Source organism: Dermacentor silvarum, chromosome 2 (assembly GCF_013339745.2).
Source record: "Dermacentor silvarum isolate Dsil-2018 chromosome 2, BIME_Dsil_1.4, whole genome shotgun sequence".
In the NCBI taxonomy this organism is placed as follows: Eukaryota; Metazoa; Arthropoda; class Arachnida; order Ixodida; family Ixodidae; genus Dermacentor; species Dermacentor silvarum.
The window spans coordinates 187,524,671-187,550,383 of NC_051155.1; the positions used below are offsets into that span (position 1 = coordinate 187,524,671).

At 48.6% G+C, this 25,713-nt stretch overlaps 1 pseudogene; it reads left to right on the forward strand.

The window, feature by feature from the left end:
* Positions 1-2,514: 2,514 nt before the first annotated feature.
* LOC119440610 (transcription factor SPT20 homolog) lies at positions 2,515-25,352 on the forward strand (annotated as a pseudogene).
* Positions 25,353-25,713: the final 361 nt, after the last annotated feature.

Here is a 25,713-nt window from a genome sequence, read left to right on the forward strand (position 1 = left end):
TCCAGAAAACTCTCGATGACCATATAGACAGGAGGTAAAGTGACAGCAAAGTAGAGATAAAGTAAGTCAGAAGCACAGACACAATCACAATCGGTCACAGGTGGCACAGCACAGTAGCACTTCTAGCACTATGAACGTCTGTCCAGGCTACAGCCACTTGTCCATGTCTGTTGCCCTTAAAAACTGCAACAGTGCCCTCGTCGCCCTCCGCTGCGATGGTTTGTGATGTCGGCGTTCTAAAATAAGTTCCTCTGTTCAAGGTCTTTGATCAAAACGCGCTATCGCGTATACGAGCGATCGTCTCTCTAAATTGTAGCGAGGACAGTCACATAGAAGGTACTGAAGAGTCTCCTCGCTACCACAGTCATCACACGAGGCGTCGTCGGTCCATCCGATTCGGAATGCAGAAGACTTAGTGAAGGCCACTCCTAGCCATATTCGAAAAAGTAGGTTAGCTTCGCGACGGCAGAGTCCAGCTGGGATACAAAGGCGTAGAGAGGAGTCGTGCAGCCGGTTACTTTGAAAACTTCCTGCGTTTCACAGGGAGAAAGTGATATCACGGGTGAGCATTAGAAGTTTCTCTTCGTCGCTTTGAAGAGCCAACCAAGCATCCTTATCGGCGTCTTCGTTTCCTATGACGCCGCAGTCACTTAAAAACCACTGAAATTTCACGTGGTGTCTTTTCTCAGTCAAGGTATGGATTACTTCTCTAATCTCGAATACCAGTTACTCGTGTGGTCCACGTCACAGGGCTGACAGCAAAGACTGCAGTGCTGCCTTCGAGTCACTGAACATTGACCATCTTCGAGATTGTTCTTGGCTGACGAGACGAAGAGCTGCGAGTTCCGCAGCCGTTGATGTCGTTGGGTGACGCGTCCTGAAACTGATGGCGGTGGCTTTCGCTGGGAAAACCATGGCTCCAGAGGAACACAGGAGAGTTGCTGATCCATCAGTATAAATATGTACGTAGTCAGGCGTACCTTTCGTGCAAAAGAAAGCAGAGTGAGTTGTTTAAGAGCATGTGATGACAGCTCATATTGACGGTGAGGTGCTCTGCAGGTCGATCCAAACACCATGGAGGAATCGATGGCTTAGTTGCGGGGGAGAAGCCTGATGGAAGGCGAGTGTAATAATCCGAAATTGTAATGCAAAATGATGCTTGCGACCTTTGTGACGGTAGTGATGCCAGATGATGGGAACGGGCCAGGGCAAAGTGCCTAATGTGCACTCTCAACATTTCCACCGCAATGTGTGTTTGTATGGGTTGGGCCCGGGCGATTGGAATAGTCGCCACTGTCGATGTGCATTTCGCAAACCAAGACAAACCCTCAGAGCCCGAGCTTTATTAGCCTGTAGAGCGCGAAGGTTTGTCTGGCAAGTGTTGGTCAGTACGGGCAAACTGTATCTCAAGAAGCCCAGATTAAGAGCCCTGTACAATTCCAACATTGCATGTACTGACATTCCCCAAGTCTTTCCGCCCAGAAACTTGAAAAGCTGGGAGATTGCTGCCAGACGCTGTCTCAAGTATGTCACATGCGGGCTCCATGAGAGATCTCTATCAACGATTTTGCCAAGAAATGTGTGAGTCTTCTCAGAAGAAATTATCTGGCCATTTATAGAGATGGCGTAGGGTGTCATTGGTTTGCGAGTGAATGCCACCAGTGCACATTTGTCTGACGAGATTTCAAGACCTTGGTTGGGGAGGTATATAGCTGTCAGTGTAGCACCTTTTTGAAGTCTTGCACGTATCTGAGGGCGTGTCACATCTGAAGTCCATATACATATGTCATCTGCATATATTGATATCTTGATCGCTGCTGGCAGATGTTCAACGAGACCAATGAGTGTGAGGTTGAATAGGGTGGCGCTTAGTACTCCGCCTTGAGGGACACCTCGGTAGGTGTAGTTTCGTACGGTTTGACCATCGCCAGTACACACAAGAACGATCTCATAAAAAGGTAATGAGAAACCCATTGAAAAACTCGACCACCTAAGCCAACCATCTCAAGAGCATCGAGGATAGCCTCGTGAGATACGTTATCGTATGCCCCCTTGACATCCAAGAACAAAGCTGCAGATAATGTCTTGCATGACTTTTGATGCTGTACATACGTAGCGAGATCAAGAACACTATCTATAGATGAGCAATCTCGATGAAAACCAGCCATGCAATTTGGGAACATGTTGTAGTGTTGCAGGTACCACTTCAAGCGGTCAAGGATCATCTTTTTCATTATCTTTCCCACACAGCTGGCCAGCGCTATTGGGCGGTGTGAGGTGATTTCAAGTTGGGACTTGCCTTGCTTCAGGTGAGGAACCAAGTGGCTTGTCTTCCTTTCTTCGTGAACCATGCCATCTTGCCAGGATACGTTGTAGAGATCTAACAATTCTCTCCATGCACATTCACTCAGGTTTTTCAAGGCGCGGTAGGATATTCCATCTGGTCCCGGGGATGAAGAACGCCTGCATAGAGCAAGAGCCACTTCAAATTCCTCCATTCTGAAAGGAAGATCCATGCGGCCGTCACGAGAAACGGGATTTCACTGGGCGCTGGAGAGCCTGGACCGATTGCTTGGCCAGCGATTCCTTGCACAAAAGTCTTCTGCAACATCAACAATCCAGCCGCCTCTGGAAGAGCGCCAGCGCTTTGAACGGGAAGCGTTCTTCAGGGAGGGAACGCAGACCACGTACGGTTCTCCAGATGTGGGTAAGTGGCTTCCGGGGGTCTAGTGACTGTCAAAACATTGTTCAACGTCGTGATGCCAATCTATCCATTCGACCTTGAACATTCTTTTGTAGTCGTCTGGATGTCCGAAGGTCATCAATGGATTTTGTACGCCGGTATCACCGCTCCGCACGACGACGGAGTGCACGAAGCCGCTCCAACGCTATATGCAAATATGTGTGCTTCTACGAAACCATGACCGTACGCGTGGCCTCTCGCATTGCATACTTCATTGTTTCCTCTAATCCAGAGGACAAGCCCTCTCGACAAGCATGTTCCATGGCAGAGGCAAATGTAGTCTAGTCAATTAATCGAATGCTGTTACGTTGGAAAGATCTGGACATCCCTTTGATGATAATGTGCGCGGGGATGGGATCACTCCCGTGTGTTTCGATATCCAAAAACCATTTAACACATCTTGTGAAAGAGCTGGAGACAAAAACTAGGTCAAGACAGCTGCCACAATTCACGCCTCGTATAACCGTTGGACTGCCGTCATTCAGGAGTGAAAGGCTGTGGTTGCAGGCGAAGTTTCCTAGACTTTGTCCTCTTGCATTTGTCCTTGTGCTTCCCCATGCCATATGGTGTGCATTAAAATCTTCGATGATGACCTATGGAGCAAGACACACCGACAAGATGTTCATTAATCTTTTGGGATCAAAATTACTTGAAGGCGATATATAGACGCCTGCAAGTGTAAACATGAGTTTGCCATTTTTGATTGTTAGGCAAGCATATTGATTGCCATCGTGAGGCCGAATAGGCTGGCGAATATAGGAAAGTTGTCGACGAATAAAAAGTTGTCGCAGTTTCACCTGAAAGGCGAAGCATCAATTGCGATAGCAAATTTGTAGGGAGCTATACGGAGTAATGATAGTAGCTTTATCAGCTGTATAAACTTGGACATGCAGCAGCACCGGCAACACGCAGAACTGTTGTCGACGCCGTCGGCGTTTTGCCCACGTTCGCACAAAATGCGTGCGGCGTTGGTGACTGTTGCCGGTGCCTCTGATATAAATAGGTACTCGGTGCCGCAGCTAAACGTCCCCTCCCTCCCCCCCCCCCCCCCCCCCCCCCCCAGGGCCTTTCGTGCGTCAGAAGAAGGCGCGTTTGCTCTACATATATGGTGATTGTAAAGGAGGAAAGAGACGCCTACTTCTGCAGCCCTTAAGGGAGCACGGCACAGAACGAGCGTTTGTTCTCCGCCGTGCGTTCACTCCCCGTGAAAGCGCGCGTCCCTCGCGCCCTTTCACTCGCACATACGGCGTTCGGCGGCGCGCGGCGACGATTTCGTCTCCATTGACGTCATACGGAACCTCACGGCGACGGCGACGGCGATGGCAAAAATCTGCTTTGGAGTGTCCATATAATTGCTATCGCAATAAAACGATGACTTTGCTGCATGCACCAGTTGTGGACATAACAGATTCTTATCCCGATAATCCTGACTGCTTTTGATACGTTAGGCTCACATATGACAATAATTGGGAATAACAAATATATATATATATATATATATATATATATATATATATTGACAAAAGTCTGAAAGGTGTGACTTTAGTCCTCTTGCATTCAACTGGATGATTGACGCTTCCTTGACTTCTTCTCGAAAGGATGGGTGATGGTTGGCCATGTCTCTATTTGAGAGATTCAAGCACTGGGCTTAAGGCGTCCAGTACTTTCAGCGCACTTCGAGCAGACGTGGTTCCAAGGTTCGACAAAATCACTCGAATGGCATCTATGAGAGGACGCAGCATTGAAATAACTTCACGATCGGCTTTGGGCATGTCATCAGCGGCAGGAGTAGGCTCCCGAGCGGGCTTGGTAATCTGTGGTTCTTTGGGAAGTTGCTGGCTCGGAAGTGCAGGCCATTCTTCTTGAGAAAGATTCCATTCAGCTGACTTTCTTGTACTGTTCAGCCCATTTGTGGCCTGACTGGAGAATGTGGGTGCTACAATGGACGGGCCACTCTCCTTTTGTTTCTCTGACTTTTTTGAGCAGGTTCGGTGACGCCGACGCCGGATCATTTCAGCAGCCTGCCTGTGGGATGAATTGTCCGAACCATTTGCTCGAGAACTGCAACCTCTTTCTTGATGCAAGGGCAGTCCTTAGATGAGGCAGCATGACAACCATTGCAGTTGCTGCACTTTAGGACAATAGCCCGGCAAGTGTCCTCCGCATGAGGCTCAGCACACCGGGGACACTGCAACGGGTTTGAACAGACCCCCTTGACATGTCCAAGCCTAAAGCACTGATGGTATGGAAGAGGCTTTTGTACGAACGGCCGAACAGGGTGTCGGAAGTGACCGACTTTGACGTGCGATGGTATGCAATCTCCTTTGAAAAACAGTTTGACGCAGCGCGAAGTTACAAGGCCGCTCACATGCGTGATGACAACACCACCGCTTGCTGGTTTGACAAGGACAGGCAAGTCCGCGTTGGGAATGGCGACATCGATGTCATAGATTACACGTGCTGTGGATGCATCGTCCATCGGGATATAGGAACGCACTTTGATGCGTCCTAGCTCCGAGATTTGCTCCAGTTTTCTGAGCGCACTCCCGTTGGAAACATCGATTGCGAGGACATTTTTGCGCGTATTCATCCGAATTTCCTTAGTTTCATTCGGCACGACCCCTTCCAAGAAAACAGATAGTTCTTGCCTGTTCCGCAATCGGAGGTTGCTTGAGGGTTCCTCGGGCACGAACACGATGGCGTGAGGCCAGCGTTCAGGCCTTGACTTCAGAGTCGCCGTGCTCGCTTGCAGTTGATGCATTGGCGTTGACAATCCTCCTTTTGGCCCTCTTTTTGTGGACAGAGATAAAGCTATCATCCGATGAGTCATCACCCGACACGGAGCACAGCTCAATGTCCTCGGTGCCGCTGAGCATGCTTCCTCTCTTCCTCGTGAAGGACGGCCGTGATTACCTCTGGCCAGGAGGGCCTCTGGAAGGCTCCGCGTCCATGGCCACAAGACAGGGAGCCGAGGCATCAGGAAATTCCGGAGATTTCACCAGAAACCAGAGAACACATATAGAAGCGTTTGCTATAAACTAATACATTGCGGGAAAAAAAGGCGCTACTATCTATACTGAGTTATCTTTAAAAGTTTCGGCTCTTACAACTAGAAAACGTTGTTATGGCGTAACGGGTAACTCAGCCATAAATCTATTTACATGATACATTTACAACCTTAGTCCAATGGACTAGCAATCGGCACCACTAGCCGCGTTTACATGAATGCGACAATAGCGCATCGCATTTCCAAGCACATTTGGGAAAGGCGATGCGACGCCGTTTACATGTAGCACATTAACTCTCCCGAGAGCGCGCCACATGCGTCAGTCGACTCCCGCCCGTAAATCTATCTTCGCCTCGCGCATTGATGCAATGCGCCTTCCTAGCGCATTACCACTGTTTACATGAATGTGATGCGCTAGAAATGTGATGCGATGCGCCATGGTCGCATTCATGTAAACGCGGCTACGCCTTTTTCTTCATCTTCACTGCAGCCACGCTGAGGCGGCTTTTACCTGCTGCCGTTCCCTATCAATACATTACCATCAGGTGACGTCACACAACAAGGCACGTGATGACGTTGCCAATGTTATCAATATTCCTATATTATCAACGCTACCGGCGATTCGGCACATGCGACACGTGACAAGGCGATTGCCGAGAGTAGAAATAAATGTGCTTCGGTGTCTCCCTGGTTAGTTCCTGTCAGAGCGACGGGCTCGGAAGGTTGCTACTACGACCTCGTCGGCGTGTTTGCTCCTACATCTCATGTCAGCCGCGAGACACCAACGCCTACGGCTCGCGGGTCCAGGGAAGCAAACAACGACCCACTCGAGTGAGCCGGTGTTGCAGAACTTTATGGCTGTAGTGCCACCGCTGTATAGCATTCGCCACGCATCTGAGTCGAGGCAATATCCTAACTCGCTGGCTGTCTGCGTGCGTGCGTGCCCACACTTTGTCTCTTGTCGTGACTCACGTTGGCAGGGAGTCAGGCGTAGGCTTTGCGGGACGCTATAGCTTTGCACGTGTATATGGCCTTGTTTCTGCCATGAAGCTACTACATGAGGGAACATGAATGGCTCGTCTCTCAGCACTGCATGTCTCTCTGTCTCTGCGCGTAAAACAGAAAGGCGACGGTGCTTTAGTACAGCGGTATTATTTTTTAGTTATTCGCAATACATTTCTTTTGAAGAGACGATCCGTTGAAGAAAGTGCCTATTCTGAACTTAAATTGAATGTAAGTTATGCGAAATGAGGACGTAGCAGAAATGACAAATCAGAAAAACCGATCAGGGTCCGTATTTGCAAAAGTTATCTTTCGCAAGTGACGCTTACGACTGCATAGCCCCGTGGCTATTGTCTCGTTAATACGCCAATCACTTAGGCGAATAACTGGCAACCAAGCTCCCACCAATGACGAAACGTTCTTCAACGTTTTTTCAGCATACCATGCATATAGTAGTTCTCTTTGAATTGCGCGTTACGAGCTGTCAGCAGCAAATAAAAGGCCTCTCAGTTTCACTTTTAAGGAATCCTACGGCATAAAACTCGGTGGGAGGCATGACATACGCGGGTGATATGCAAATGTCTGCTCACCGCATCGCATCTCCGCGTGCTATGGATGATGGCAGCCGATATCAACGGCTTGCCAATATCGATGCGCGTGGCTCCTGGAGAGTCATTCCGAGCCAGGCTCAGCTTAAAGACGACCCGTTTCTTTCCCAAATTGTGGACGCAGCTTAAGTTTTCACACCTCTAGTGGAGATTATGCTCCAGCATATCCAGCTCCAACTATAGAGACTTAGAGTAGAGGGTTGTGCATAAAGTAAGATTCCCGGCAACGTCGCAAGGCGGCACGAAAAGTATGCTCGGTGAGACGGCGTGTGATATAGCTCCTTTTTGAATATGAACGAAAAACGAACTTCTTAAATCAGCAGCAGCAGCAGCAGCAGCAGCAGCAGCAGCAGCAGCAGCAGCAGCAGCTAGCAGGCAGCAGCAGCAGCAGCAGCAGCAGAGCAGCGCCGCCGCGCAGCAGCAGCAGCAGCAGCAGCAAGCAGCAGCAGTCAGCAGCAGCAGCAGCAGCAGCAGCGCAGCAGCAGCAAGCAGCAGAAGCAGCAGCAGCAGCAGCGCAGCAGCAGCAGCAGCAGCAGCAGCAGCAGCAGCAGCAGCAGCAGCAGAAGCAGCAGCAGCAGCAGGCAGCAGCAGCAGCAGGCAGCAGCAGCAGCAGCAGCAGCAGCAGCAGCAGCAGCAGCAGCAGCAGCAGCAAGGCAGCAGCAGCAGCAGCAGCAGCAGCAGCAGCAGCAGCAGCAGCAGCAGCAGCAGCAGCAGCAGCAGCAGCAACAGCAGCAGCAGCAGCAGCAGCAAGCAGCAGCAGCAGCAGCAGCAGCAGCAGCAGCAGCAGCAGCAGCAGCAGCAGCAGCAGCAGCAGCAGCAGCAGCAGCAGCAGCAGCAGCAGCAGCAGCAGCAGCAGCATCAGCAGCATCAGCAGCAGCAGCAGCAGCAGCATCAGCAGCAGCAGCAGCAGCATCAGCAGCAGCAGCATCAGCAGCAGCAGCAGCAGCAGCAGCAGCAGCAGGCAGCAGCACAGCATCAGCAGCAGCAGCAGCAGCAGCAGCAGCAGCAGCAGCAGCAGCAGCAGCAGCAGCAGCAGCAGCAGCAGCAGCAGCAGCATCACAGCAGCAGCAGCAGCAGCAGCAGCAGCAGCAGCATCAGCAGCAGCAGCAGCAGCAGCAGCAGCAGCAGCAGCAGCAGCAGCAGCAGCAGCAGCAGCAGCAGCAGCAGCGCAGCAGCAGCAGCAGCAGCAGCAGCAGCAGCAGCAGCAGCAGCAGCAGCAGCAGCAGCAGCAGCAGCAGCAGCAGCAGCAGCAGCAGCAGCAGCAGCAGCAGCAGCAGCAGCAGCAATCCTTCAGCAATCGCTCAGCCTTCGCTCAGCGCCTATCCGGTTGTTTAGCTGCTAAAGGGATATCACCGCTCGCTGTGGTCACATTACCATAAAATTACTGCCCCCCCCCCCCCCTTTCTTGGTGTCATAACTGTATCAGGAAGGAAATCAAATAATAATCGTTGAAAACCAAAATAAACCGAGCTGAGGACTATGTGCTGAAGCATACTGTCCCGAATATTTTTCTGACTACGGCGCCGGAAGCAACTTTTTCGAAAAGGATACAGTTGCTACGCTGTCAGTCTCATAATTTCAGTCACTTACTGTTGTCTTTGCACCGCGTAAACGTTTATCTCTTTTTTTTTTTAAATCCGAAACAATAAATTTCGCTTTTTCTGTACACACGAACTGGGCGTATATCGTTCTTGTGCGTAGGTCATTGCAAAGTCACAAAACGTAAAACAGACTGTTTTAAAGATATTGTCAGAAAAAAAGGTGATCTTGTAAGTAAAACTTGTTGAAAATTTACAGCATTTTATTTTAGTCATCGCTCGCAAAAAAGCAAAACGTACTATATATCTTTGAAAATTTCAGCCACGGATTTTGCTATAACGAATTCTGTAACAAGATAAATCAACGGTGGCCTAAATGCAAAATTTAACTTTCAAAATGATGTACAGATCAGCGTAAGATGCAGAATGATAATGTAGGAGTCGTCGACTTGCCTACAAGCGTTGCTGGAAATGCCTGTCGCTTTGCAAAAAATAAAAATAAAAAAGACCTTCACACTGCCTTTCTACCAGAGCCGTATTTACGAAAAACGGTGGTGATGCCGATCACTAAAGTGAGGCTCGTCTTCACTAGCACATAATCAGCGCAAAAATTTAGAACTCAAGACGGATGCACAACACACAAAATGAGTATCTGCTTGCTTACACGACGTATTTTCCCAATGAAAGACGGACGTGACCAAATGTAATTAAATAATTATGGGGTTTTACGTGCCAAAACCACGACCTGATTATGAGGCACGCCGTAGTGGGACACTCCAGAAATTTGGACCACTTGGGGTTCTTTAACGTGCACCTGAATCTAAGTACACGGGTGTTTTCGCATTTCGCCCCCATTGAAATGCGGCCGCCGTGGCCGGGATCGTGAACAAATGTAAGATGTTGGAGCTTCTTAGATTCGCCGGCTGCTCCTCTATTCCAATGTGCGATAAAAATAAAATACTCAGCGAAGAACAAAACCGTAGCCACATACAGAAAATGGTGTTGGGCGCGTAAAATTACAGAAAAGTAAATACAGGTTTAAGCCCTGGCTGCTGCACCTAAGTATTGCAGGCTGCCAAATATAAATAAAAAAATGAATGGCAGATGATATGTCAAAGAATTATTTTGAAGAAAGAAAGGAAAAAAAAGGAGAGAGTTACACCAGCAGGGCAACCACAGCCGAGAGAGGGGGACAGCAAATAGCGGCATTTATTAAAAGTTTATAATTACACAATATATGGGTTTACATAATTGTGTCATCATCTTGCCTCCACAAATCTTTGACTTTCTTGCTGACTTCAGCTTCTTTTTTCTCTTCGTAGCTTGCATTTAGAGATAGGTAAGGCGTTATGTTCCGATAGTTTCTTGCTTAGGTAGACCAGGGCGTTCTGGGAATCTTCATGTGTGGTAATGGCTTGTTTATTTTTTTTTTCGTTTTTTAAAATAAATTACACGGTTTCATCACCCCTGCTGAGGCTCTTACATTTGACGACTAATTGAAAGCATTTACATACCTATTGAAAGTGGTAATAAAAGTTGACTAGTAGAAGAGTACAAAACATGTAAGTTTTCCCTTGTTTTTTTTTTTCTTATTACTATCCACCCCCGCACGGTAAACTCAGCACTGCGGAGGCAACCGTGTTGCGAAGATTACAGACGAGCACCTACATAAATTTGCACACACTCCACCTGATCTACCCCACGGCATACAGAGACATATGCCCGTGGTGTGGAGCAACACCAACACTCTTTCACATCACGTGGGAGTGTGCAGAACACGGAGAAGAACACGAAACAAACGGCACGTGGAACGAATGGGAGGCGCTGCTGTCTAGCCCGGCCCTGGAAGATCAGCTACCACTGATCCAACGAGCTGAGCGGATGGCCCGTGCTAGTGGGGCCTTGGAATAGGGGCACCACCCTGCTGGACAAACTTCGTCTTTAACCCCCTACCCCCTTTGTGGACTGGGGTAGGAGCCTGTCCGGTTTCTGAATATAATAAAATTTTACTACTACTACTACTACTATTGTTCGTTAAATTTTTTTGTTTTTTCTTGTTTTTTCCATTTCGTCATTAACTTTCTTTCTTTTTCTTCTCTTCTTTTTTGCCGCTTTTGATATATATATTTTGTTTCTTGTTTTGTTGTTTTCTCTTTCTTTTTTGTTCCTTTTCTGTTTTCTTTTTCTTTCTTTTTCATTTCTTTTTTTTTCAGATGTTTACAGCATTAAATTGTAGCAAGGTTTAAATATTGTGAAATATATTCTACGTAATATGGGTATGACTAGAGTGATCCCGACAAAACTTTTTTTGCCCTTAGTATCCCAGTGATCTGGTGATGGCCAAGCTGGCCAAAGCATTGTTGGACATTGAAGAGGTCGAACACACCATCTATGCCGATGATGTTCCTCCATGGAGCGCTGGAGGCAGCGGCGGAGAGTTGGAGTATCGAATGCAGGAGGCTGTTAGGACCATGGAACTCTGCCTCTCTCCCGCGGGCCTCAAATGCTCGTCGAGGAAATGGGAATTGCTCTTTTACTGTCCTTCCAAGCCCGGACGAAAACCCAAGGGCTGGGAGCAAGATAGTCGACGTCATATCATGTACTTTGACATGAATGGTAACCGCATCCCTGAAGTAGGGTCTATCAGAGTCCTAGGACTGACTATTGAGGGTAACGAATACAATGGATTGATGATACGAAAGATAACTGGCAAAGTGCAGAATGCTCTATAAATGTTTCGACGCTTTATAAGTATAAATAGAGGTATGAGCGAGGAATGTGCCATTAGGCTCACACACACTTTCGTCCTAATTTGTCATATTAATTATGTTGTGGCTATGCTCGATTGAAAAAAAAAAAAAAACAAAAGAGAAACGACTCGATACCACAATCCGCCGAGTCTTCAAGGTAGCCCTGGGGCTACCGTTGAACACATCCACCAAGCTTTTTTTCGAAACTAGGAGTTCACAATACTCTAGCTGAAATCGCTGAGGCTCAGCGCACAGCTCAGGTCGTCCGGTTGTCAGGCACCAGAGCTGGCAGAGACATCCTGGTCACTGTGGGCATGTTTACTTAACGTGAAAAGGATAACGTCAGACATGTTTGCAAAGAAATCAGGGACATGATTGTGGTTCATCGCTTTCCCAGGAACGTCCACCCCGTCTTTAACGAAGGTGAGAAGGCTCGCCCGCGCGAAGGCTCTTCTTGCCGAGGCTGCTACGGATTCGACAGAAGCTGCCTTCGTAGACGCCGCCCAAGTGGCCAGTCGCGAAGCTTTTTCGGTAGCCGCAATAGACGCCTACGAAAGTGTCTTCAACGCACTCTCTGTTTACATCAAGAATCCGCAGGTGGCCGAACAAATGGCCGTTGCACTCGCTCTGCTAGATCCAGAGCGCTCGCTAATCTATAGCGATTCTACGTCAGCTACTCGCGTCTTTGCTAGGGGAGCAGTGGATGCGAAGGTTTCTAAGTTACTGGAAGGTAGATGCATTAGTCTCAACTCTATAGTCTGGTTCCCAGCCCATATGGGCGATTTCGTGGGAGGACAGCGGAACCTTAACGAATCCGCTCATAGGGCGGCGTGAGGACTTGCCAGGCGCGCTCCCCTGCAGACCCCCTCGTCTCCTCCTAAGGCCTTTAAAGATCAACTTCAGACATATAATAAGCTCATCAAGCACTTTTATTTAGGACGTAGAGAATTCTCCCTTCCAAACAAGGAACTTAAGAGGGAGCAGTCAGTGATCTCCACTTGCTATAGACGAACTCGTACCCCAATCCTTGGCGTATGAGCTAAATCGACCCAGACTACTACGGAACTTTCAATTGTGCACAGTGTGGTGGACATGTGAACTTGGGACAAATGTTGTGGGGATGCGCGACGCAGGCCTCCTATTGGAGGACAAGAACAAGTGGGACGGTGCTCTTAGGAGCAGCGAGCTCCAAGACCAACACTGGGCTGTCCAGAAGGCCCGCGAAGCGGCGGAGAGCCGCGGGCTCCCCGTCCCCGACGTGGGGGGTGCCCTCTACACCTTGACGAACAGTCGGGTGTCCTTCAGGACCCTTTTTGGAAATAAAGTTTGACCACCACCACCATTCCCAGTGAAGAACATAGCAACATGCAAAATAAATTAATAAAGTGTTCATGCAAGCGTGGCACAAACGCTCGTTCTCGAAAAACCAGGGCGTCGTGACACAAGCTCAGTTCAGCCACTGTGAGGAAAAAAAAAGAAAAGAAAAAAAAAGAAATCATAGGCGCAATTCGCCTCATTGAAATTATGGGGTATTCGCCACGTTTCTTTTCCATTTTCTTGCTAACAATGCACTACGTAAAAAAAAAAAAAAAAAAAAAAACGCTTTACTACTCTGAAACTCAGCCAACGCGTTACCTGTTTCGTTTAGTTCCTAGGCATTTGCGTTGACTTGCATGTGTTATCAGTCAACACGCTGTCCACAGTGGAGCAGTCACCGTGTACGAGGTAACTTTCATGCAGCAACATTTTCGTGCATTACGGTAAATCAATACGGCTCAGGAAGTGCGATGACAGAAAAGCTGGCACCTGACAAGAAAAAAAAAAAAGAAAGGAACGTGAAGCTCTATGAGTCCCGTACCACTCGAGCGACACGATAGGCAATCACAACACCGGGAAACACAGTGCCAATTAGGAGCGATTCGCGCAGCCCAGGAAATGGGAGAAACACTGAGATAAGAGCTAGAAAGCGCAAGAAGAATAACGGGGAGTAAGATTGAGCCACCGATTGCAGAAGTAGGCAGGCACGATAACTTGCAGAGGTTAATCCATTTCGAACGCTCGTAGTGGTGGTGGTGGTGAAAAACTTTTATTTGTACGACAAAACGTACGAGGAGGTATGCTCGGGACGACCCTGAAGAGGCCGCCCCTTACAAACACTAGGTGGAGTCCCTAGTACGGGACCCCAGTGGCAGTAGCCGCCGCCTGGGCGCGCTTAACCAGGGCCTTTTGGGCCCGTAGGTCTGAGCAGCCAAGCAGGGCAGCCTCCCAGTCCTCCCGGGTAGGGTTGGGTAAGGCGCGCCGCGATTTCAGATTGTTTGCAGCTCTGTGCGCAACTTGTAAGCGGCTCAAAATACGGAGCACATAAATTAACTGCGCGCTTCAACCAATCTCGCCCTTCGTCGAACACCGTGCTTTAAGGCACACGTACACGCGCTAGGTTATGTGCGTGTATGTACCATGGTATCGCGCCCCTTAGTAGGAAGCAATGGTACAGATAAAAGCGTTCGATAGCGCGAAAGACATAAGACTAGTTAGAGCGCTGGAAACAATAACGAAGGAAACTTTATTGAACAGAGGGAGGCTGTGTTTACATGAAGAAGAAAAAACACTGCCCAAGCACTTCGTACGGATGGTTAACCAGCGAAGCTGAAACGTGCGGCCCCGGTGTTTAGCAGTGGGTTAATCCCGACGCTGTATTGAAGCATTCATCTATTATTGATTACATGTTTGTGTTCCTAGTGGAACGCAAGGTCAATGGCGGGCTGATGCTGCTAACCACGACGCCGAGCTAACTCGAGATATTGAACGCATGCGACAACGGCGAGCCAAGACCCGGCGTTGCGGGCAGAGCAGCGTCACCGTGGCAATGGCGGGAACGCGTTCGCCGGGGCCAACGCCCGCTTTCGGCGGGAGTTTCTCGAGCGGCACTTTGACTTCAGCTGTGACGAAACGTCCACGTTGAAATCGCGAAGTGGAACGCAAGCACCAATGGCGGGCGGATGCTACTAACCACGACGCAGAGCTAACTCGAGGTTTCGAACGCATGCGACAACGGCGAGCCGAGAAGCCGGCGTTGCGGGCAGAGCAGAAACGACGCAGAGAACGACGTCACTAACGGCGCTGCCAATGGTGCGCGCGCTTGGGTGCGACATAGAAAATGACGTAACTGACGGCGCAGCCAATGGAGACGTTTAGGAATGCATGGGACGAATGGTTTTTCGTTTCACCTAGCAATTTACAGCTATCGCTGTAAAAAAAAAGGAGCAAACGCGGCGGAGGGTTCTACAGTTGAAGTGCTGAAGAAGAAGAAGAAATAAACTTTATTATAACGTGAAAGGGTGAATGTGGTTGGGGCCCTTAATTGAAGTGCTGGAAATGAATACCTGGGGCGTTCATCGCATACCGCAGATAGCGTAACCATGGAAGAAGGTTGAGAGTCTATTTAAGCAGGTAATGTGCTTTTAGAAACTTCGACAGTCCTAATCTTTTTTTTTTTCATATATATTATGTGCAGTAGAATCTCGCCTTGAATTGTAGCCGGCTACTTCTTTTCGCATAAAATACATCTTATTGATGGCACAGGCAAGGAAAGGACACGAAAGAACACTCTTAATCTCAGAAAGCGCAGAGTTGGCCTAGTTAGCCAGTGGGAACAATGATGCCGCAACAGTAACTAGAAGACGCAGTCTCGTTACAGAAAGCGAAGCTTGGCGCCGAGGCAGACGGGGCAAAGAAAACAATCAGACAGTAAAAAAAGAAAGAAAAAATATAATTATGCAAGCTTCTCTAAATTGCGCGGCGCATTTACGCGAGACACAGACGAAGCACCACGCAGATGCATGCTAAATCACACGCGAAGCTCCAGCCATTAGCTCACCGTCTTATTCTGCTCACCTCGCCACGGTGTGTTACTGGCGCCCTTTTCTGAGACGCCGCTTCCCCGACGATCATCAGTCAGGGCGCTCATGTACCAAGCTGGGCGGAATGGTAAGCACTTTGCAAGGTGATCGCCTCCAGTTCCGGCGATCAGTCCTAACGTCCCAGTCTGGCTAGACATCCGTAGCGCCAGCCAAACGGGGGAGTTAACGTAGCCAATTTATTTTGTTTAGAGAAGAGTGAAAAGGCGGAGCGCTTCGCTTAGTACTGCGGGGTCGATATAGTGATTGGGATCGGCATTGTTGTGCTACCAAATGATATTTTTTACCCTGTGACCCCTCCTTTTATTTGCAGCCTTCTGCATAATTTGCTCATCCCGTCTACCGTATATGTTTCAACAAAACTGTTTGTTGGCATAGTTAGTGTTTGCTGAAGGACATGTTTTTTTGCCGCAAATTAAGACAACATTTTGGATCTGTTAAAACAAGGTCTTAACAGAGCCTAAGTGCAGGCTCTGTTAAGGGCACTGATCACGAAAGAACCTTCAATTTAAAGAAATCCCTCACACCTTATTTTTCTTTAGTGGTCGGTTAACTCTTGACGTCGCATTGTCCTTTTGTGCCCTGACAATACCTATCCACTGATTGAACGCGTGATCCATGAAACGTGGAAGGCATCAAAGGGGAAAATGAGGGGAGGAAGACAGGCAGGGTGAGCGTGCCTGGAGCAGTAGTTGATTGCGTTGTACTTTAATAGTTCTTTGGGATAATGCCAGCTTGAATAAATACGTTCTAATCTCTCACATCTCTCTCTGCACATATACTGTTCACATAGACGTACGCCCTAGTTCTTCGCTGAACATATTTATGCTACCCACCAATATTGCTGATGCTGCACTACTTTCTTTACAAGGAAAACAACGAAAGAACATCGCGACTGCTTTGCTCTCCAAGCACCGCGTCAGAGAAGCAGCTTGTCGCCTTTCTGTTGCGAAGACGTGTCAGAAAGCGGTGAGCGGAGACCCCGAATTCGCGTAGCAACATCCGACAACTGTGTTTTCCTTCATTTCCTGTTTGTCCTGAATGCGGAGGGAGTGACGGCCTTACAAAGAAAGAATAAAAGAATGCTCCCTGAATGTGTGACCAGCGCTTCAACGTTTCCGGCCGCAGGAAGACTGCTCTGGCCCATTAATTCTGCTTCGCCACCATCCCGGTTGGAACAGTGCCAGATGCTTTTTTTGATGTTAGCCGCTGCCTCTCTGGTTGGAGGCGCTTAGCGTTGGCTGTGGACAGGGATTACGCAAGTAATGAGCTATCTTGGGAGCCCAACAGCGGCCTGTGCCTTCAGATTAATGCAGGCATCAGTGTTTTGGTATGATTGATTGATTGGTGGCGCTTAACGTCTTCACGTGACTAACTCGCGGGCTCTCAGGGTAGCCGTTGTGGAAGGCTCCGGAAATATTTTGACAACGTTAGTTTATTTGACGTGCACCTAAATATAAGTAGCCGGGCGCTTCTGTATGCGACCGTCGCTCCTGCGAATCTGGGAATAAAACCCCCGACTTCGTGCTCTGCTGCAGAACACCTTGCGTTTTGAGGCGCTTCGGTGGTCGAGATCTTAATCTAGTTTCTTTTATACTGTTTTGTGCTGTGCATGAATATAACGGGCGGTTCTCCCTGTTTATGCGGCCTATTATATTCGCAGCATTGAGAAGTCGATTCAGACTTTCGACGAGATTGGTGCATTTATCGCTCCAGTAGCTATTGAAAAGCGCAGACGCAATTCGTTTATGCAAACTTTCGAAAGGAGGTAGCCCAAGCCTTGAGAGCAACCTTTAAGTTCAGTATTGGCCAAGAATCCCTATTGACGCAAACCAGGCAACATATGAGAGCAGTCAGATCACTTTCCAGTGGCCTTTTCGTGATTCTCCCCCGGCTCTGTCTGGGTTAGGAAATTCTGCTAGTCTACCGAAGGAACGTATTCATACCTGAGAGGTTGTCATTGTACACCATCCAATGTACGTACTACGTGCAGGTTGCCCTGATGTGCCCGAAAAAAAAATTGGAGGACGCTTAAGCTTAGCCTTTAATAGTGGAGCACGATAGCATTAAAAGATTCCTCCTGATTGCTTGTCAGGCTTCCCGTCAACTGCAGCTTTCTTTTTTCTCCACCATCGCCTATGCGCCCCGCTGAGTTTTACGCTGCCGAGGAGGCGAACGTCATCTGGATGGTGTTTTGGCAAGTATAACCTACGCAGGTGCACCGTGATGGGGGAGCAGGGCACAATATTGATCTTTCGGGTAATTTATTATTTGAATACATTATTTTCCTAATTTATTGTGCTTAATGTCACCTGGTCAACTGCTGAGACAGCTTTTGTGATATTTGAAACAGAGAAACAAACTTTGATATACGTAAAGCTATGAAAAAGTGGAACTAGCCAGCTTTTGGATGAGAACACTGCATCAAAAGTTTAGAGACTTCAGATGTATTTGTTGTATTGTATTGTATTGTATTGTATTGTACTGACTGACCTATTTACCACTTGATTTAAGATTTTTTTGAACATTTCGTGCTTGGTTATACCTAACGCAATAGTCACGAACCAGCCAGTTTTCATTATAATAATAAACGCAAGAGACCCCGTGTTTCGTCTTGACACAAGTGTGCCTGAACCCTACGTGTCAGTTGTGCCGTGTGGGTTGGAGAACATCAAATTTATTTCGGCCGATAAGCCGAACCATGTCGATATGTTAAAAGAAAAAGGAATATGCACTATACGAAAGTGCGTACTTTCTCCATTCAGTAAACCCGGCATTTCTCAAGCACTGCGGCATGGCGGCAGCTGCAGCGGGATACGCAACTCTTATTGTTCATCCATTATTACAGGCTTTGCCCTTGGGATTCTGATATAACCTCTAATGTGACAGCGCTGGAAGATAACTATAATTTTATCTATTGCCTTCAGAATTTTCGGAGTTAGACCTAGGGGTCCCGGTGGTGCCTGTTGTAACGTGAAGCTCTCCATCTTTGTGTTATACGGTTGAGAAACTCAGTTAAAAGCTGATCTGTCATGTTTAAGGCACGAATTTTTTTTTCTTTCATGTTTGTTTGACATGCTCGGCTTACAGAAGAGATGGCCTATTGGGCAATGCAAAGCAAAAGGACGAACCTACAGTCTTTCTCTTTGTTAACTTCGGGCGATGTTTTAGCTCTGTGACTCATGAACAAGTGTTAAATTTGCGTTCCGGTAGTATACTGAAGAAACAGCCGTATACTCAGGACGAAGAAGAGCACATGGGCCGAAGAAAAACCCTTGGATCAACTTTGATGGCCTAATGCTGTACAAGTGCAGAAAGATGATAAGACAGATAAATTGTCGAGAGAGAGATTTATTACGTTCGAGAAGCACAGTGCAAAAGCCAATGAGCCAACCAGCCACTCCCGGTTCTTCAGTAAGAAGCCCTTAAGAAACGGCTTCAATAAGAGGGCTTTTAGTGGGCAGTCGTCGTTCCATTGGTTTCTTTAGTGCAGCATTAATCTCTCCTTTCTTTCTTCTATCCAGAGCGTGAACGAATTGGGTAACGCTTAGACTGCCTCACCAAATGAGACTGTTGCATTACAAAGCTGGGCCTCGCAGTCATACAAAAAAAAAAGCTAGCGTAGCTTGACTGGAGGCTAAAGAGACAGCGGAGCTGATGGGCACCTAGCTAGTCCTGGCTTTTGGACTAGGCTATGCACTACCAAGTCATCCCCAGCATTTTCCAGAATTTATTGATTATGGATCGATTATTGATTAGCTATTGATTGGCTATCGATTTGGCTATTGCAAGGTATTGGCCACGTATATCGGCTAGGCTAAGCACTACCAAATCATCCCCAGCATTTCCCGGAATTTATTGATTATTGGTAGATTATCAATTAGCTATTGAGTGTCTATCGATGACTGACTAAGCTTAAGTAGTCCCAACCATGCTTAGCTAGACTTAGCCAGGCTCAGCTTCGCTAGGTCACAGGGGTATGCGTCATTGCGCTTGGGCCTTTTCTGCACTACCGCCAGGATCGACCCACATGTCTGTTGAAAATCTGGCAACTGGTCGCCTAACACACACACGCACACGCACACGCACGCACACACACACACACACACACACACACACACACACACACACACACACACACACACACACACACACACACACACACACACACACACACACACACACACACACACACACACACACACACACGCGCGCGCGCGCACGCACGCACGCACGCACGCACACACGCACCTCTCCGGGCACCTCTCAAAGATGGTGCCCAACTACGCGGCCAAGCCGAAGCGTGTTCCCTCGCCGTCGTCAGCATTCTGCTCCTGCAACGATTCTCCCGGCTGCGGCCACTTTGCTCGCATTAGCCCGATTACCTTCTCCGCGTCGGGTACAACCACCCAGCGGCCCTCCGATGCATGTACGAGTATACGCAAGCGCTTATGAAAGCGTTCAAAGGGAACCGCTATCGAGCGAACGAGTTAGCGAGCACTCCGGCCCGGGTTCAATGCCTTTTTCTTCGTCGATGGCCCGGTCTCGGAGTTCCCTTTGTGCGCTTGCGAGCAATCTGTGGACATTTTCTGTCGTCCAGCCGACCTCTACATGGGTACCTCTCCTCGTCTGATATTCTCTCATGCTTCCAGCTTTGTTCTATACTCTGTTTTATTCATTTGCATTATTGAGAACACGGTGAAACGTGTCTCCACTCGGAGTTCCCGTTGATGCACCCACGCTTGTGTCTCCTCCATCACGACTACCAACTTGCGACCGTCGTGCATATGGAAGCTGCACTCTGCACACGCTGGCACATGACACACTTACAACGCGCAAGACAAAGCACGTCTCGTCGTCAAATCAGCCGACCTGCAGCCTCCGCGACAACTTGAAACATTTTCAGGCTAATTGCGGAGGCCACGCTCCGCTGTGCTGAGTCTGAACGCCACCTAGGTCGTTGGTAGTGTCTGATAGCGTCCCTTCTCTCATCGAGGCGCGTAGTTGAGACCACCAGCTTTGCGCGTAGTCTAGCAGATACGGTCCGCTCCGCTCAGACCTGTTCCGAACGATTCGCGCAGAGCCGCTCAGCGGAACGCTCAGCGCTTGCGCGTGCATTATCGGCAGCGGAACGAAGAACGCTGCCCACGGTCCACTAGAATGAGCGGAGTGGGTCTACTGGTTGCTTTGCCGTCCAGCCGACCTCTACATGGGTACCTCTCCTCGTCTGATATTCTCTCATGCTTCCAGCTTTGTTCTATACTCTGTTTTATTCATTTGCATTATTGAGAATAGTGGGAACACAGTACCGTCCCTATCTTGTGCATTACATGCTAATGTATTTGATGCTTTCATAATAGAGGCACAGAACAAAGAAGAAATCACTTATGGTGCACTTAAAAAAATGTGCGAACATTTCGCATTTTACGAAATGTATGTATACTGAATTTCATCAACTGCTCAAACGTACGTGTTCCCCTGACCATTTTGGCAACACGCGCTGTCGCACCTATCCTAACCACGACAGCCGCGGTGCGACCGTGGGCTATTCAAGCCCTACTTAGCAGATCCAAGGCCAGCGCTGCTCTTTTTCTAGGCTGCCTACTTCTTAGCTGAGACAGTGTAGGCAGTTCAGTCTGTGTAGAAACTTAGTTAAGGCTGCGCAGCACAAGTTTCCGTGCTGCGTTAGGAAACGTGGTGATGGCGCGCTGTTTAGGTTAACCATATCGATGACGACGTCCATCATGCAAATAAAAGAAACAATTATAAGAAAAAGATAATTTTCCACCTATTTAATTGGGGAGACTTGTACATTATAACGCGCATCATATCTAAACCTTTTCAAAAATGTATCGGAACTTTGTAGGAATATGTCGGAACTTTCTCGAATGTCGTCGGTGATTTTATAGCAAAAGATTCTTGTGTAATCAGATTGCGTGTGCGAAGCGAATAGAGATGTACATTCTGGAACGTACGGGAATATCAGTGATTACGCTGGCATGTGCGAAGAGTCATATATAAATAACCGAACCACTTGACCCGCAGATCAGATTTCAACAGCCGAAACTATGCTCGCTGCTATCATTGTGCTTTGAGCTATATTGTTTTTCCGGGCACAAGTTCACCCAATGAAGAGTTAGATACGCGACTTGCTGTTCTGATTATTAGCGTCAATTGTCCCATTTAACAAAAAAGCCGGTGTCAAAACGGCAGCATAAGTCGCATTGCCATTGACTGCGACGCCGCGTCACGACCGCGCCTCGACGGATCGAGTTCCTATTGGCTGGGACTCGATCTAGCCACTAGTTCGAGTTCACTAGCTGCGTCGAAGCGCAGCTAGTGAGGGGGTGCACACGCCACTAGCTGCGCTTCGACGGAGCAGAGCGGGTGAATGGGGATGCCTACTGGGGCGTTAGCGCGCCAGGTGTTGCGTGAGGGGAGAGGGCATCGTGAAGACGCCACGTCACCCTCGGTCTCGCACTCGGCGCGAGCGCTCCTCGACGGAGCGGAGCCCGCGCCTCCTAGGTAGCCGGCCTGTGCACTCTGCTTTAAGACGCCACGCTACTTGGACCGAAATTTCCGTTGTCATGCCGGGCGTGACGATAGCGGTGACGTCAAAATCATCGCGGCTTACTCGGGAGCAACCTCATTAGATTCTATGGCAGTCACGCAAGATGCCATGACGTCATGGATCGAAACACACAGGCCTTGTGCTATCTATAGGAGTCGTTGGCGGAGCGGGCGAAAGGGTACACCTGTTGCGCAGCAGCGCGCCAGGGGTTGCGTCAGGGTAGAGGGCATCGCCGCGTCGGTGGCATGCGGCGTTGGCACCGCAGGCTGTTACTGCTTGCAGACTCTGGCAGCACGTACCGCTATGGTACATTACTCGCAGCGCAAAACTCAAAGGACCACTCAGTGCCGTTCAATTGGACATTAAATCTTTCGCATTCACAACTCAGAAGTGCGGAGGTGTCCTTGTTTCCCTTTTTTTTTTTGTGTGTGTGTGTGTGTTAGCGAAATCATTTTTTTTTGTGTGTGGGTTTTATTGAAACGTCCGTGCTATTTTCTATTTGAAACAGCGGCTCCTTTTGGCAGCCGATGACAGCACTTGAGCACACGCTACCTGAAACGTGCCCGAGGACTTAGCGCACTACGTTCGTAAATAGTATATAGTTCGCGCAAGAGAAGGATGTCATCGCAAAGAAGAGCCATCTTTAATGAGGCTTGATAGCGTGGCGAAAAAGGGCAAGCCAAGATCGTATATGTTCTCAAATGCACGTTACTAGATTTCTTCAGATCCGGATGCTAAAGTAGGTGTACGTGATCCAAATACTACAATTTGCTTTTCGAGCATTGCTGACTCGCAATACTTGATGGAAACTATAGTTTGACTACTCAGCGGCACTGCGCTTTTGTAGTAAAGACCGTCATGGCTGGCTATCATCTTGAGGTTGCGTTTTTGAGCCAGCGATGAAGAATGCTCGCGCGGATTGAATGCTCATGGGACCAAGTTTAACCGTTTTCTATAAGCACACTCACTAGTGGCTCCATAGATTAGGAACACAACGTTCATATGTATTTGCCCATGAACGAGTTATCTTCTGTGCTATCGAGGGCATGAAATATAGAATAGAAGAGGGAGAAATAAAGGACGCGGCAGAATCTTCCGCGGACTCTTGCCACAATGTCCACTTCTTGCCACATGCTGTGTGCTCATTCGTCACTCCGCAAGATTTGCGTGCCGACAAAAAGCAAAAATCGCTTTTTATCAAGGATAATAATTTATGCCAATTTCCCAACAAAGTTTATAGAAATTTATTGGGGCGCCTTCATAATCTCCATAGAGTCGAGTATTTTAGCAATTAAGAAGGGTAATGATCGTCGGGAATGTGCTTTCACAGTGTCTGAGAGTTTAAAAGTACGGGAAAAAGTTATGGGGACTGTTTAAAAATGCAGGGAAACGGCCTACCTTGTTGACACGTGACCAAAAAATTAATTGAAGAACCTGCATGCGAATGCGATTGGGGGGTCTGTGCACTCCCTCTGCGACCCACAATGGCTTGCAATCCTCGAACAGCGTATGCAAACGCACGCCCACACGTCCCTTCATGCAGAGGCATATGGCACTATACTCATCCACGTATCAGCAAACACTCCTCGACTGAAATCTCTTTGTACACACTGGCTTTCGAAGGCAAGTACCACCAATTAGTCGCAATGATCGCAGATCTTTAAAGGCGTGCTTCAGTTATTTCTGAGTAAACATTTCGTAATGTAGCATCTTCAGTCGAGTGCATTAGAGTAACAGGAGTACACTCGATTCGCGAGATACTTCTGAGCCAGGTCAACATCGCACGAACCCCGCAAAGCGTTACTTAAGCGCAGTGCTGAGATTGAAGATCAGCGCTGCTCTACACTCCGTGAAACGAAGGAAGATCGTCAGGTTGTTGTACGTTTCTGAAAACTTTGAATAGTCTCACCAAATCAATTTGGTATCGTGGAAGTTATTAACGCGGCGTCAGAGGATCAGCACATTCTTGGGCATCTGAGTATATGCCGCCGGATGCTTCGGCTTATTTAGCATGGAATTTTGACTGAAAATGTTGTGCCAGCGAGCGCACCTATGATCTATTTAATGAAACAATGAACCACGACATAAAATCTGTACATATTGTTACCAAGCCCTGCTCCAAGGGACCAAGGGATCTTCGCTTCGGGTACTGGCAGATTGCTGTTGAGGACATGGACCGTAAAAAGACCGCATTTATAACACCTGATGGCCTCTGTCAGTTTAAAGTGATGCCGTTCGGGTTATGTAATGCCCCGGCTACATTTAAACGTAGATATACGCTCTCCTTCACGGTTTTAAGTGGTGAATCTGTCTTTGCCCTCGATGATGTTATTGTCTTTTCACCAACTTTTCGCACGCACCTCGAGCGTCTTTCGACAATTCTTTCTGTTTTCCGCAAGGCTGGGCTTCAGCTCAATTCGTCAAAATGCCACTTCGGCTGCCGGCAACTTACTGTGCTCGGACACCTCGCCGATTCTTCCGGTGTCCGCCCCGATCCTGAGAAAGTTCGCGCTCCCAATAATTTCCCCTTGCCGACCTGCGCCAACTACGTTCGAAGCTTTGTGGGCCTCTGCTCATACTTGTGCCGGGTCGTACGCAATTTCGCTAACGTTTCCCGCCCTCGCACATAACTTCTCAAGAAGGACGCGGTTTTGTCTGGGGTCCCGAGCAAGCTACTGCGTTCGCTGAGCTTACTGTGCGGCTCACTTCAGCGCCAGTCCTAGCGCATTGTGACGTGACCCCTCCGATGCCAGCGGTTATGGAATCGGCTCTGTTGTGGCTCATCGCCAGCAAGGTTGCGACCGTGTTATTGCATACGCTAGCCGTGTTCTGTCCCAAGCGGAGCGTATTTACTCCATTACTGAACGCGAGTGCCTTGGCCTCGTTTGGGCAGGGGGTAAATTTCGCCCCTACTTGTACGGCCGGCCGTTCACAGTTAACACCGACCAACATGCTTTATGCTGGCTTTCATCCATAAAGAATCCTACTGGATGTCTCGGTCGGTGGGCGCTACGGCTCCAAGAGTACTCATACACCGTTGGGCATAAGATCGGCCGATTGCACGAAGATGCCGATTGTTTCTCGCGCCATCCAGTAGATGCAATGGCGCTTCCCGTCAGTTGTGCGTATACCTGTGTGCTGTGCTTACTGCGTTTCAGAACATGGGAGATGGGCAACGCCGTGATCCCTACTGGCGAGACGTCATTCTTCGGCTGACTTCTGAGACACCTTCCCCGTCTCTGCGTATATCTGTGCTGCAGGATGGTGTCTTGTACCGCTACAACATGCACCCTGACGGTCCTGAACTGCTCTTGGTTATTCCTACATATATGCGTCAAACTGCCCTCACACAGCTACATGATGTGCCTACCGCGGGTCACCTCGGAGTCTCTAGGACGTACGTATGACTGTGTTCAGCATCGTTTCTTTTGGCCCGGTATTTACCATTCCGTCTGCCGTTACGTCGCTTCCTGTGAAAAGTACCAGCGCCACAAGAAACCAGCAGCGCTCCCAGCTGGCCGCCTTCAACCCCTTGACGTGCCATTGAAGCCGTTATTTAGGGTTGATCTTGACCTTC